This window comes from Petaurus breviceps, unplaced genomic scaffold (genome assembly GCF_028583685.1).
Source record: "Petaurus breviceps papuanus isolate PSGF00001 unplaced genomic scaffold, PetGlider_PUasm1.0 76, whole genome shotgun sequence".
Taxonomy (NCBI): domain Eukaryota; kingdom Metazoa; phylum Chordata; class Mammalia; order Diprotodontia; family Petauridae; genus Petaurus; species Petaurus breviceps.
The window spans coordinates 46454012-46468536 of record NW_027186473.1 but is presented as its reverse complement, the minus strand read 5'-3'; the positions used below and the strand labels follow the sequence as shown (position 1 = coordinate 46468536).

Sequence of the window (14525 nt, the reverse complement as noted above, 5' to 3'; positions counted from 1 at the left end):
CCTGTGTGAGCAGGCACCCTGGGGACACTGGGGTGCTTGCTGCTACACCAGGCAGCACGGGCTCTGGACTCAGGAGGACCTGAATTCAAATTTGTTCTCAGATACTTAACAGTTACTAGCTGTGTAACCTTCAGTAAGTCACTTAACCCCAATTGCCCTATCTTCCCCCCTCAAAAAAAAAAAGAAAAAGAAAAAAAGAAGAAAAAACCCCCCAATGACTTTAGGATTTAAATTAGTAGAAAATGTCTGTGAATGTGTCAGAGTGTGGAGATGGAAATATGCATGAGGAGGGAGGTAAGTCTGACTAGAGTGAGGATCCAGTAGGAAATATTTGGGTAGGTAGTGTGAGGTTAGACTACTGATGACCTTCAAGGTGAGCCAAAGATGTTAGATGTGAGGTGGTGAGTGGTTTGGAAGCATTGTACATTCTTAAACAAGAGAATAATTATAGAGGTGTTTCTAAAATTTGGCTATGGCAAACAGGATGCATTAGAAGAGGGAAGATTAAAAAAGAATAGTTAAGAATTTCATAGAAGTGCAGGCTTGAGATGATGAAATCTCCTTATTTCCCATCCAGATGCACTCATTTTTTACTTTCTTGACTTCTTTGATTTCCTTGACTATCCCAGGTATCCTGACTGCCCAGGTAACCTTCATACCTTTATGTTTCATTTATGTGCTGTCCTACTCTGTTATATTGTAAACTCCATGAAAACAAGGACTGTTTCATTTGTGTGTGTGTGTGTTTGTATCATTAGCACTTGGAGCTAGATGGCACCATGGATAGAGTTAAGCTCAACCTCCCACTTACTAGTTGTGTGACCTTGTGCAAGTCACTTATCCTATTTGCCTCAGTTTCCTCATCTGTAAAATGAGCTGGGGAAGGGAATGGCAAACCACCCCAGTATCTCATGAAGAGTCAGACTCCACTGAACAATGACAACAACAGCAACAACAACCACAACCCTCAGCTCTTAGCACAATGCCTGGCACACAGTAGATACTTAATAAATGTTTATTGGCCATCGACTATGATAATGACCTAGGTTAGGTAGGAATGGGAGTGGTCTCTAATCCTGATATTTTCCAATTACCTTTTTGCTTTCCAGAAATACCTCCAGCTTGATGATAGAACTAAAAAAAAAATAGCTGTCATTTCTCAGGGATTTGTGAAGCTTTCTTCTTTTCAGGAAAAGATTTATTCATTTGGTTAATTCTGTTTCAGTCATCAGAAGTTTCTTGATCAGACCTCTGTTAGAATGTGTTAAATTTACAATAAATTAAAGTTTTGTATGGGATGAATTTAAAAAACCACCACCAACATCCCAAACTGAATAGGTACATAGTTCTTTCTGTATGTGATAATGCCTGGTCAGACTGGGCTTCTTCCTCTCCTGGGGAAGGGGAGGAACATGTAGACAGAAATAGGTTGAATAACTGCTGAGTTCACTCTGACCAGATAAGCAGATGATATGAAATAATAGTGGTCATCATTCTAAGTCTATGCTCTTCTATAACTGCCTTCTCTCCCAAACTCTAAACCCTCCCCAATTTTATGGTTTGCCACCCTGGCATTTATACAGTTTCTTAAATAGAATGCAATTTGTTTCTTAAATTCTCTGCCTTCTTCCCTGTCATTAATTGTAAGTTTCCAGAAGCAAAAGATGGAACTGTTTACTGTAACACATGTGCAGATAGGTGCTTACTAAAATTTTCTGATGATGATCTAATGAACACATAGTCAAAGATTTTATTATATGGTTGAAAAGTAACGCGCACAAATAAAGTCCATGGAGCTGCTAAAGTGATTTTTCTAAGAGAGGTTAAAAAAAAGAAAAGAAATCATTGGTAACTTCAGAGTGAGCAGTTTCAATTGAGGAATGGTAAGTTTGGAAGCCATTTTGCAGAGGTGTGAGAAATGAGTAAAAAACGTCATGAGAATAGAAAAACACACACCAAAAAAACATTTTTCAGAGGCACATGTACAGGGCTGATCCTTGCCCCTCAAATGTTGTTTTTCCAAATCTTAAAAAGAAAAACTTCAACAAAACACACACACACACACACACACACACGCACACGCACACACACACAACCGCAGCCTGTCTTCTGAAAGAAACAACAAAAAAAAACCCAAGCTTATGTGGTAATTTACATTTTCAGCTTACTTAAAGCAGTTGAAAATGCTGCTTTATCAAATCACACTCTTGAATGTTCAAATTAGTGGATGAATGTCTTTATTCAAAGGTTTCAGATGCATAATCTTTTGATTAAATGAGATAAATTTTTGATTATAAAATCGGCAAGCATAGTTATAAATAAACTATAAAGTAAACAAACAAAACAAATGCAGTAGAACCTGGAATCCTTAGCCTCCCTCCCATTCTCCCTTCCCCTTCCTTCCCTTCCCCTCTGTTTAATGTTGGCTGTATTGATTTCCCTCACATCACCTCATACAGGTCTTTTTATATATTGTTGTATAATTCATACTTCCCTTTTTTAGGACACCATTCCATTACATGCCCTTAATATACCATATTTTTTATCCAGTCATTGATGGAAGTATAAGTTGTTTCCAGTTTTTTTTTTAATTTTTCTATTAAAATAAAAAAAGCTATGAATATTTTTGGTACAGATAGATCCTTTTTTCTTTTTTATGATTTTTTTTGGAAAGAGTCCTAGCAATGAAATTGCTGGGTTGAAAGGTATGATAGTTTTGTGATTCATGTTGCATACTGATATGTTTGTTGCTTTCCAAAATGTTTGCACTAGTCTACTAGACCATCAATAATGTATTAGAAAGCCTGTCTCCCACTAACCCTGACAACACTGAGTTGTGATACTTGACATTCTATTTGGTATAAGGTGGTATCTTAAGATCATTTTGATTAACAGGGCCTTTGAGCATTTTTTCACATGATTATTAACAGTTTAATTTCTTTCGTAAATTTTTCATTTCTTTTGACTACTACTTCATCAGGAAATGTGTAGTATTAGTCTTATAGATATGCATTTTTAGTTATTTGTAGATTCTAGTTGTCAGACCATTATGTGATATATTTTATTCAGATATTGATTTTTAATTGTAACTGGCAATTCTCAGATGGAAAAGGCTGGGGGAGGGCTGCTTCCATGTAAAGATTGTATGCCAGTAAATAATGTTTCTTTTCTTTTAATTTTAAAGATAGTACTTTTTATCTGTGTAAAAATTCCTTGATCCTTCCCTAGCAAGTTCTTCTATTTGTTTGACTGTTGAACAAATGTCCCTCATTTCCATGGTTGTGATAAATATGGTATTCATTTTTTTACCTCAACATTTTAAAATGATTTAAAAAACACATTTAGACGTCTGATCTATTTAAAGTTTATTTTGTATGTTGGGAGTTGTGGATCCAAACTAATTTCTCACCATATAGTTATCTTGTTTTCCCAGAAATTTTTATTTACTAGTGAATGATTCTATTCTATATTGTGTGGGTTCATCAAACACTAACTTTTATTATATTCTTTCAATTCTATTTCTGGTTTCTTTATTCTCTTCCTTGATCTATTTCTCCATTCTTTTTCCAGCACTAGACATTTTATAATTATTGCTTTATAGCATTTTGATATCTGGTAGTGCAATTCTCACTTTGCCAGTCTTCTTTTCCATAATTCTTTCTGATATTTTTTCCCATAATTCTTTCTTTTGTCAAATTTTAATGACTTTAATTCTATAAACTATTGATATTTTGATTTATATTGGTTTAAATTTATGAGTTAACTTGGGAAGTACAACCATTTTTGCCATATTTGCTTAACCTCATCACAAGCCGGAGATATTTATTTGTTCAATTCTTGCTTGATTTCAGTCAGTATTGTAGTTGTCTTTGTATTGGTCCTTTGTATATCTCCTTAAGCACTAAGTGTCATTGATTGCTGCCCAATCCTGTTCAGCAAAAGATTCAAATCTTGGGGAGTCCCATCATCACCCTGGCTATCTGAGGAAAGGGAGTTAGTTCTTCACCAAAGCAGAAGATACCACACAGTTGTTTTTCTCTTAGCATAAAATCAATAAGCTAGGGGAACAATGTATAACCAACATTTACCAATATTTAAGTGGTGCTGTTAGCCTGTCACTCTCCCAGACACTGGAAATCCCCAAACGTAGAACTGACCTAAGAAATGTACAAATTGAGTTCTCTATTTAGTGGGCTATGGAATGTAATATGCATTTTTAACCTTGAGTAAGAGTACATGCATTGTTGGAATTGACCAGAGTGCAGGATCAGCTCTGTGGAAGATATATCAGGTTCAGCTCCATGTATCACCATAACTAGTCATCATTCAGTCTTAGTGACATGGAATGGCCTCCATTGCCCCATCACCACACATTCTCTAATCCAGTCCTAGATTAAGATTTCTCAACTGTGTTAAATAAGAATGAACATTCCTCCTGAACTCTTGTTTGTATAGGAGTAGATCTAGAATATTTTAATAGTATGTAACATTAACTCATGGTTTCAAAATTATGCTTTTTATTACATTATGGAAAGATTCTTCTATTACTATATTTTAAAATATTTTTACTTAAATATGTGTTCATTTAATTGAAAGTTTTCTTCACATCTAATGATATCATCATGGAGTCTTTATTTTTTGTTCTTGATAAGATTTAATTTATTATTTTCCCAGTAATCAATCAGCCTTACATTCCACTTGTAAATCCTATTTGATCATACTGGATAATCATTTTTGGTGTACTACTATGCTCTCTTTGTGAATATTTGACTTAGAATTTTTGTATCAATTTTAAATTACAGTATTGATCTATTATTTTTATTTCTCAGTTTTGTCTTTGTCTTAATGATTAGCACCATATTTGCTTAATAGAAAGAGCTGGACAAACAGTTCTTATCAGCATAGATATTACTTGTTCTTCATAAGTTCTTTTTTTAGCCTTTTTTTGGAGGGGGGAAGGTAGGGCAATTGAGGTTAAGTGACTTGCCCAAGGTCACATAGCTAGCTTTTTGTTAAGTGTCTGAGGCTGGATTTGAACTCAGGTCCTCCTGACTCCAGGGCCGGTGCTCTATTCACTGTGTTACCTAGCCACCTCTCTTCATAAGTTTTTAAGATTCACTTGTGAAATCCATCTGGGTCATTGTCTCTCTGATTTCTTCCCAAAACTAGTTTTTTTTTTTTAGGTTTTCTACTTTTTGATTGGCTAGTTTGAGAATTATGCTTTAGTTCTTATTTTTCTTTTTTTTCCTTGTATTTTTCATGTACTGATAATGGAGAATTAAAACCTTCTATTTTGAAAACTCTTTCTTTTTGTAAAGTTGCAACGTTTTCTTTTATTAGTTTTGCCACAGAGTTGTTAAAGGTAAATATATTTTTAAGACTGATATACTCTTTAGCATAAAACAGAGGAAGCTTAGTGAAGCAGTGGTTAGAGCTCTGTGACAAGAATCAGAAAGCCTCGAGTTCAAGTCCAGCCTTACACACTTTTTAGCTATGTGATATTGGGCAAATCACTTAACCTCTGTTTGTCTCAGTTTCCTAACTATACGATGAGAATAATAACAGCACTTATCTCCCAGAGTTGCTGTGAGATCAAATAAGATAATAATTGTAAAGCTCTTAGCACAGTGTTGGCACATAATAAGCCAGTTATTATAAAGATGATCATTATATAATGTTCTTTATCTCTTTTAATCCTTTCTGGTTTGAATTCAGCTTTATCTAATATTAGAATTCTTCGTGTGGTTTGTTTTGGCAGTAAGATGGTAAAATTTAGACTCATTTTAAATTTTGAATCTATTTAGAACTTTCTGATAAAAATGTGTTTTGTTTATGGAACATATTATTTGATCCTTTTTTTGAAAACCATTTTGTTACTCTTCTGCATTTTGGGGTTATAATTGTTAAATTTGTCTTTTTTTTCAGTTATTCTATTTAGAGGGAGCATATACTTTCTTATTCTTGTTTAATCTGTTATTTATCCAGACTTAGGATCACTCAGAAAAAAAAAATCTGTTTCATATTAATAGCTATGTAGGGAACTTTGTTTGGACTTGCCCTTTATGAAAGATGGAATTTTTATTTTAGGAATTATTGTTTCTCTTATCTTTCTTGTCACCCACCCCTTCCCCCCTTACTAAAAGTTTAGCCATTACAATGAGCCAAAGATTTTCACTTTTTGTTAGCAGTGTTATATTATATTAGTTTTTTTTTTTGAAAGTACTTCTCTCTTTGGCTGAAAGGCCTTTTATCTTATTATTTATAGTTCAAATAGTTAATTAAGATGTTTATGTCTCTCCATCAACTTTTCAAAGTCTATTTACTTCTCATGTATCTGTTTCTTGTCTTCATAGATCTTGCTGAGTTTTGCTGGGTAGATAATTCTGCGTTCATGACCCATGGTTCTTGATTTTGGTAAATATAACATTCTGATTACTGTGATCCTCAATTGTCTATCTCAAAATTCCACTATGGTCATAATTATCAATCTTTATTAAGTGATTTTTACATTTCTTTTGAAAGGTTGAGGTATTTTTTCTTATTCTTGTAACATCGGAGTTTATCTAAGATATGTCTAAGTATGTTATATGTTATTTCTTGTGGATAGACTATGGATTCTTTTATTTGTATTTTGTTGGCTATTTTCATCAATATTGGAAAGTTTTTCCCCCCTGAAATATAGTGTCCAGATTCTTCTCTGAATTTGCAGTAATCCAGATATTTTTGTAACTATCTTCTAGTTTTGTCACTCGACTCTCTGTGTTTTCCAATAGTTTGACTCATTCATTAATTATCTCTAGTCTGATTTTCCACTTGGCCTTCTTGTTATTTAATTCCACTTTCTACTGGTTACTCTTTTTGTTGTTGTTTTTGTTGCTTCTATGGGTTTTTAAGGTCTTAATTTTATTTTACATATTGGTTATCCTAATGAAGGATTCATATTGCTTCAACACTCCATAAATTATAGAGCGAGTATAAATTTAAAAACAACAAATAAGCCATTAAAATAATATACTTCTGAAATTGTTTTCCAAAAATGGTTTTGTCATTCATTCCCATAATCTATAGGAGGAAAAAATTAAGTAATTTTCTTTAAAAAAACGTGAACAATATATGCTAAAATTCATATACTCTAAGCAGGAACACTACTCTGTTAGCTGTATTGGTGTCAAACATAGGATGAAGAGTTCAGGTTGGTCATTTTCTTCATTGTGTTCTGTTGTTTTTTTTCACGTCTTTTAATTGTCACTCAGTTTCTTTGTCATGCTCTCTGGCTTTAAATCCAGAATCCTTTCCATTGTGCCATGATGATTTTACTTAAGCCATAGGTATATTCTCAATATGTGATGGTGGAGGAAGCTTTCATACTCTGACAAAATAAAAGATCCTGTGTATAATTGTGTATATTTTAAACTTGTGGTACGTGAGTGTAATGGAATACTAATGCACTACAAGGAGTGAGGAAAAAGATGACTTCAGAGAGACATGAAAAGACTTGTATGAGCTCATGCAGATTGAAGTGAGCAGAACCAGAAGAACAATATATACTAAAACATCAATATTATAACAATGAAAGACTTAAGAATTCTGATCAATTAAATGATCAACTGATTACAGAGGACTGGTCAATAAGAAAGGAGCCCACCATATGACAGAAAGTTATTAGTCTAATATGGAGAATAAGAAATACATTTTTGGTTGTGAACAATGTGGAAATATGCTTTGATAGATTGAAGAATAATTTCCTTCCTTCCTTCCTTCCTTCCTTCCTTCCTTCCTTCCTTCCTTCCTTCCTTTCTTCCTTCCTTCCTTCTTTCCTTCCTTCCTTCCCAGTAGGTTGTGGGAACTAGGAGGAAGGAAAAAAACAACTTAATAATTGAAAAAAAAACCCAAATTAAAAACATAAAATTGCATTGGCACACATCTTTGCTTATTTTTATTTTCTTATATAACTTTTTAATGGATTTATCTTGTCTTTAGTATTTCTCTTCATTGTTTCTTTGCAAAGACTTGAGAGGAACCTGGTTTCTTTCTATTATCTTATTCAGACAGCTTGGTTCAGTCTTAAAATGAGATTTTATTTAATGACTTTATCCTTTGCAATTCACAAGTGCTTTCCTTCTTATAAAAGAAAATTTAGGAGGAAAATCTTACAAGGAAAATCTTTTGGAGTGTATCTTCCCACTTTCAAGTTATTGTATACAATGCTTAAATGTAGCTGTCTCTACTACTTCATGTTTTTTCTTTTTGCCACAGAAAGGCATTTTAACCAGTGAGAAGACAGCTATACTTCCATAGTGCTATTTAACATTCTGGCAAAAATAAGTCAAAATTTAAATTGTGATTCTGATATTTACAGCAGCCCCACTTAGCAAATATCCCCAGAACCTGTTCTTGTTTATTTGTATAGTATGATTTTCATAGTACTTCATTAATGTTCCATCTGAACCCCTCACAAATTTACAAGGACTAGAACCCTCATAACATTAATAAAATGAGTAAGACATTAACTAACTTAATTCTTCTTTGCATTCTGTTTCTCTGATGAAAAATTATGTCAAGAATAGTTATGTTATATGGACTTGGTCCATATAACCATAACCAGAAAGACACAAGAATTGCCATGTTTGGTGAGACTAAAGGTCTAGCCAAATAGTATTTTATCTTTGCTAGTGACACCACAGCATGCTGTGGGAAGGTCATGTCCTTCTTGATATCAAACTTAGAGGTTATGTTATTCATGATTTTTATCTTAGATTTTTCAGCCTCTCAATCTATACAACCTCTTGGTGCAGGAGTGGGGTGGGGTAGGTGGGCTGTGAATTCCCTATTTTCCACTGGGTGAAGCTGCACTCTTACTATCTTATTCTTTTTACACTTACCTTCTTCTAGCTTCAAGGAGTGCTCCTCTAGGGGCAACAAGATTCAGAGATGGTCTAGGTTCATGAATCCCTTTCATGTTTTTGCAGACTTCAATCATATCCCTTCTTATTGTATCCCTTTCTTTCCAGGTTGATGAGCCTTAAGCTTTTTAGTCTCTTCACATGGCGAGGTGTGTTGCCTTATACTCAAACTGCCATGTTTCTGATAAATAGACTCTTAAGATATCTCTGTAGTCTTGATGGTATGTCTGGACTTAAGTAAAAGACCATGTCCCTGGCAGGGACCCAGTATCTGAGTGGGCCCCAATCGCGCAAGACAGTGACTTCCTGCTCTAGGCACAAGATAAGTGATAAGCCTGCACATCCCACATGTGGTCTACACAGACTACTTCCTCTTGTCCCTGATTACCTAATCTTCTTGCCAACACGACACTTTTCCTCTTTATAAACACCTCTCTTTGTCCAACTGGGCTGTTGCCTCCCCTAAGGAGAAGAACCTGATGTGTGCATTACCCCAAATAAATGCCTTTACTTGGTTTGGAGACCATCTGTGTTTGAATTCTTTCACCTCAACAGTCTGTCCTTAGTGTTTTTGTATTTTCCTATCAGAAAAGTCTAATGTCAAAGGAGAAGATGGGAATTTGAAGTGTTAACCTGAAAGAAAGAAGACTACTGTAATGTAATACCAAGCAAAGGCAACTTCCCAGGTTCAAAATACCAGCATAGGTGCTCTCTATTTTATTCAGTAACAAACCCAGAACAGAGAAGATCAAAACATGACATCATTCAAAATACAGCATTTACTAAGTGTGATTAAATAATCTCCAAGTACTACCCCACCCCAGGATCTTCCAATCATTCAATCAATTACAAAGTCTCTGTTCCAAATACTTCTCCACCCCTAGGCTATACCTTAATTAAGTCCACCACAAAGCCCCTCTTCTCAAATGGAGATTAGTTTCCAAACATAAGTAAAATACATTCATTTGCTCAACCATAGAACACAAAAAGGTCAAAAGTTCCCCACCCCTGGATCACAATTGAATCTACCCCAGAGTTACATCAAGTTTAAACACAGCACTTAATACCCAAATGGAGGTCTTTTCTTCATCTTGACACGAGGCAAGTTCTCAGCAATCTTAGTTCCTGGAGAGACAAGGCTTAGCAAGGCCATAAGATACATTGCCAGTCCCTTCATGAATTTATCCTCTGTCTGTAGAACAGCCCTAGAACCCCTGAACACATTAGCAAAGCCCTCTCCCAGGATTTCTGTAAACATACAACAAGAAAATCCTTCTTCAGGGCTTCTGAACCAACAGAAAGGCTCCCAGACCCCTGCAACAACAGTACTGTCCCTCACCAGTGGACAGTATTCATTCTGTCTGCAGGACAGTCTCCAGACCCCTGCAACAACAGTACTGTCCCTCACCAGTGGACAGTATTCACTCTCTGTCTGCAGGACAGTCTCAGGCCTTCTTAACCAAATGCCAGGTTCCAGGACTTCTTCAACAGGACAGTCTTTCACCAGTGGACAAATCTGGCAAAACAACATCAAAACAGACAGACAAAGTACCAGCAAAACAGCCATGTCTCCTCAGTCCTTGGCAGCTCAGGGGGCAGGTCTCAAAAGTCCAGGGCAATTCAAAGCGGCCACCAGCAATTCTCTTAGTCTCTCTCTCTCCACGAGGTGCTGCTACCAAAAAAGATCTTCCGCCTCTTTCTTGTGTCTCCAAATCTACGTCACCAGCTCCTCCCAATTCAGGACTTTCTTTTCACATCAACAAGCCCATCCCACAGGTGGGATTAACAAACTCTGGGTTTTAATACAATCAATTTGAAAACCAAGCCAATACAGGGGAATCTTTAATTGCCATTACTATCACAACTACCAAAGTAGTAACAACAAAAAGCCTTTTAAAGGAGGCAAAAGGATGGCAATCCAGGGTTACCACACAGCACCAAAGTAGAGTGTCCAAGAGGGTCAGAATGAAGGAAGGTTTAATACATTTCAACAGGGAGGGAGTCTTATGGGCGAAATATTTTTTTGATGTGTTTTTTAAAAAATCAATCAATTAATTAATTAACTTTTAGTTTACAACATTCAGTTTCACAAGCTTTTGAGTTCCAAATTGTTTCCCCCCTTCTCCCCTGCTGTGGTGGTATGTAATCTGATATGGGTTCTACAAATGCCTTCACATTAAACACTAGTCAAATTGTAAAGAAGGATTATAACCAATGGAATGCACAAGAAGGTACAAAACAAAACAAAAAACAGAGAGAACAACTTGTTTGCTTCAATCTGCATTCAAAATCCATAAATCTTTCACTGGATGTGGATAGCCTTTTCCATGAGCCCTTTGGAATTGTCTTATACTCTTGCATTGCTGAGATGAGCCCAGTTTATCGAAGTCAGTTATCACAGATATGATGTGTCTGTAATTGTGTAAAGTGTTCTCCTGGTTCTGCTTCCCTCACTTAGAATCGGTTTCTCTAAGTCTCTCCAGATTATTATGAAGTCCATCTGCTCCTCATTTCTTAAAGCACAATAGTATTCCATTACATTCGTATACCACAACTTGTTCACTAATTCTTCAATTGATTGGCATCCACTCAATTTCTATTTCTTTGCCACCACAAAAAGAACTGCTATAAATATTTTTTTGTATATGTGTGTCCTATTCCCATCTGGATGATCTCTTTGTGATACAGGCCCAGAAGTGGTATTGCAGGGTCAAAGAGTGCACATTTTTATAGCCCTTTGGGAATTGTTCCAAATTGTTTAGCCATTCGCCAATTGATGGGCATTTCCTTGATTTCCAATTCTTTGCCACCACAAGAACAGTTGCTACAAATATTTTTGTACATATGAGTCCTCCTCCCACTTGTATGATCTCTTTGGGATATATAATGGCAAGCAAAGAAGTGCTTAGTGCCTTGTTTCAGCTATTTAATTATTTAGCACCTTGTTTTAGTTCAAGTTTCTTTTGAGCCTTGCTCATGATTATATCAAGTCTTTGTTAAGAAACAGAACTTGTGAAACCCCCAGTGGGAGGGACTTGCCAAAGATAGGAACAGGAAGGATGTAAGAGGTGGGTACAGAACAGGGAGGAGTTAATGACCAGATAAAAAGCTGAGCACAAGCTGGGAGAGAGCAGAACTAAGAAAGTAACACTTGTGGTAGCAGAGCTGAGAAGAAGAAAACTTGTGGTATCCTGTCTGTGTTGATTTGTGTTCATAATACTTTGTACAGAAGCCCTGGGACCTTACTGGAAGCCCTGAAAAAGGATTTTCTTGTTGTCTGTTTACAGAAGTTGTGGAGGAGGGTTTTGGAGGTCCTGGGACTGTACTGATGATTTGTGTTGAGTTCTCAGACTTTGTGGGCCTGTGTTGATTTCACAGGCAGATAGTGAATTGATGATAGTGCCAGCAATGTGTATCAATGTTGTTAAGTATTGTCTTCCCAGAAACACAAACAGTGAAGGACTTGAGGTAGACTGGACACTATGAGCTGCAATATGGAACCGGACAAGGAGCTGGATGAGGAACTGAGAGCTGCCCGCCTATGAATCCAGGGAGCTGGACCTATGGAAGAGCAACCATAGAATTTGGGAGCCAGCCTTGAGTCAAGATGAAAAGACCTCTCCTTAGTACTTAATGCTGACTGAGAAGATCATGATTTACTGTGGTCTAGCAGTGGGAGGCCTTTGTACTCTGTGCCTTGTACCTCTTAAGGGTGATTGAGTTAAGGATGATTGTAAACTTATCTCCAATCAAGAAGAAAGAAGACTTTTTGACTGAGAAAATAAGACAATGTGACCTAGGGGTGGAAAACTTTGACCTTTGTAGTTTGTGTCCCTTCAGGAGGCTTGCTCCTTAAGGATGATTGAATTAAGGACTTACTGAATGATATCTTTTGTTTAAAACTATGTGACCATTTTGGTGAAAACTATGTGGCTACTTTAGTGACAAGTTGTTATGTTTTAATATTGTGAATGCTGTACTTTGGTTTCTGTGAATGTTTTGCTTTAGTTTACTGCTGAATAAATAGATTATATGAATAAATATATATGAATAAATCACTATACTATGTGATCAGAATCTTAAAGCTGTTCACAGCAGCAGTCCTCTGGAAAGCTGCTTGGGCTTGGCTTTATAGGCTACAGGGGAGGCACATTCTTGAGAAACTTGAGTTGTTTTGCATAATAGCTAAAAGTCCATAGAGAAGTCTAGGGAAGTTCTGGGAGTAGTAAATTTGGTCAGAAAGTGGGTTCTCTTTCTCTCTGTGTCTCTCTCCCCCACCCTCTCTTTCTCCCTCTCTCCTCTCTTTTCCCTTTAAAACTGGTTTCAATAGTCCTCTTTTAACTGATTTTGATCACTCTTACATAATCTATAGCTCTGGGATCAAGCAAGGTCAGCCTGATCAGCTGCATTTAACAGCTTACCAAATTCGGGGTTAACATAAAAAGTAGGTTGAAGAACCTTCAAGCCAACATCCTGTTTAGCAATACAACAGAAACTGAAGAACAAAAATACCTGTATTCCCAGGTCAACTAAGTAGTGTAGTGAATAGAGCACCCCCCCCCTCCCGAGTCAAGAGGACCTGAATTCAAATCTGGCCTCAGACACTTGACACTTACTAGCCATGTGACCTTGGGCAAGTCACTTAACCCAACTGCCCTGCCTTTCCCCCTCCAAAAAGCAAAAAAAATCCAAACCCAAAACCAACAACCCTGTATTCCCTGTCTCCCAACCCCATCATGAGGATGAAGAGAATATTAGGATCATAGGTTTAAAACTGGAGGAATTTTTGACCTAATTTAATAGAACTCCTTCCTTTTATGGTTGAAGTGATGTAGACTCAGAAGTGAAGTGATTTTCCAAGCTTTCACAAATTAGTATATGACAGAGGCGGGATCTGAATCAATGTCCTTACATTCCAAAATTCTGTGCTATTTCCATTTCATCAGAGTCAAGAAAATTTTTTATGTGGGAAATGAATAAAGTCTTAATGAATTTTATGTGCTAAAGGCATATAAAGAGTGCTACACTTAAAATAACAGCACATTGTATCAAAAGGGTTGAATGATTGTGATAAATACAACAAAATCAACAAAATGATCTTGGAGGCAATCTCTTGCGATTTGTTCTTTGCTGGGTAAAAGATTTTTGCTATGCTATATTGTCATGTTTTGACTTAAGGAATAATTAGATTTTTATTTGGATTTATCCCCATGTAAGAGGGGATATAATAGTATCTTGTTTTGCTCCCACAAAAGTTATTGGAAGATAATCAATAGCTGTGGGGAAGATCTCTCTTATCTTACTTTACTAGAATCCTGGCCTTCTTGGAACTATGACAATGGTCAGAGGGAACTAGAAAGGTGGGGGTGTGGCACACAGCTCTGACCTTAGAAGAGGTCAGGCCCAGTCCTCACTACCTTGCCTATGTTATCCGCATATAATCTTCATATAGAGAGGGAATGTAGAATATATAGAGGGAAATAAAGTGAGGAGTTTGAGGAATTTGACTATATATATATATATGTATATATATATATGAAATGTAGAATATCTATCTACTTATCTACCTCTATCCATCTATCTATCTATCTATCTATCTATCTATCTATCTATCTATCTATC

The 14525-nt window shown here is 36.1% G+C and overlaps 1 long non-coding RNA gene across 1 annotated transcript in view; it reads left to right on the top strand.

Annotated features, from left to right (window-relative positions):
• Positions 1-12932, top strand: part of LOC138175113 (uncharacterized) — a 63814-nt gene extending 50882 nt beyond the window's left edge. The window contains exons 2-3 of the long non-coding RNA XR_011171882.1: positions 6354-6414; positions 12347-12932. This is a non-coding gene — a long non-coding RNA (uncharacterized lncRNA). The remainder of the gene's footprint in view (positions 1-6353; positions 6415-12346) is intronic.
• Positions 12933-14525: the final 1593 nt, after the last annotated feature.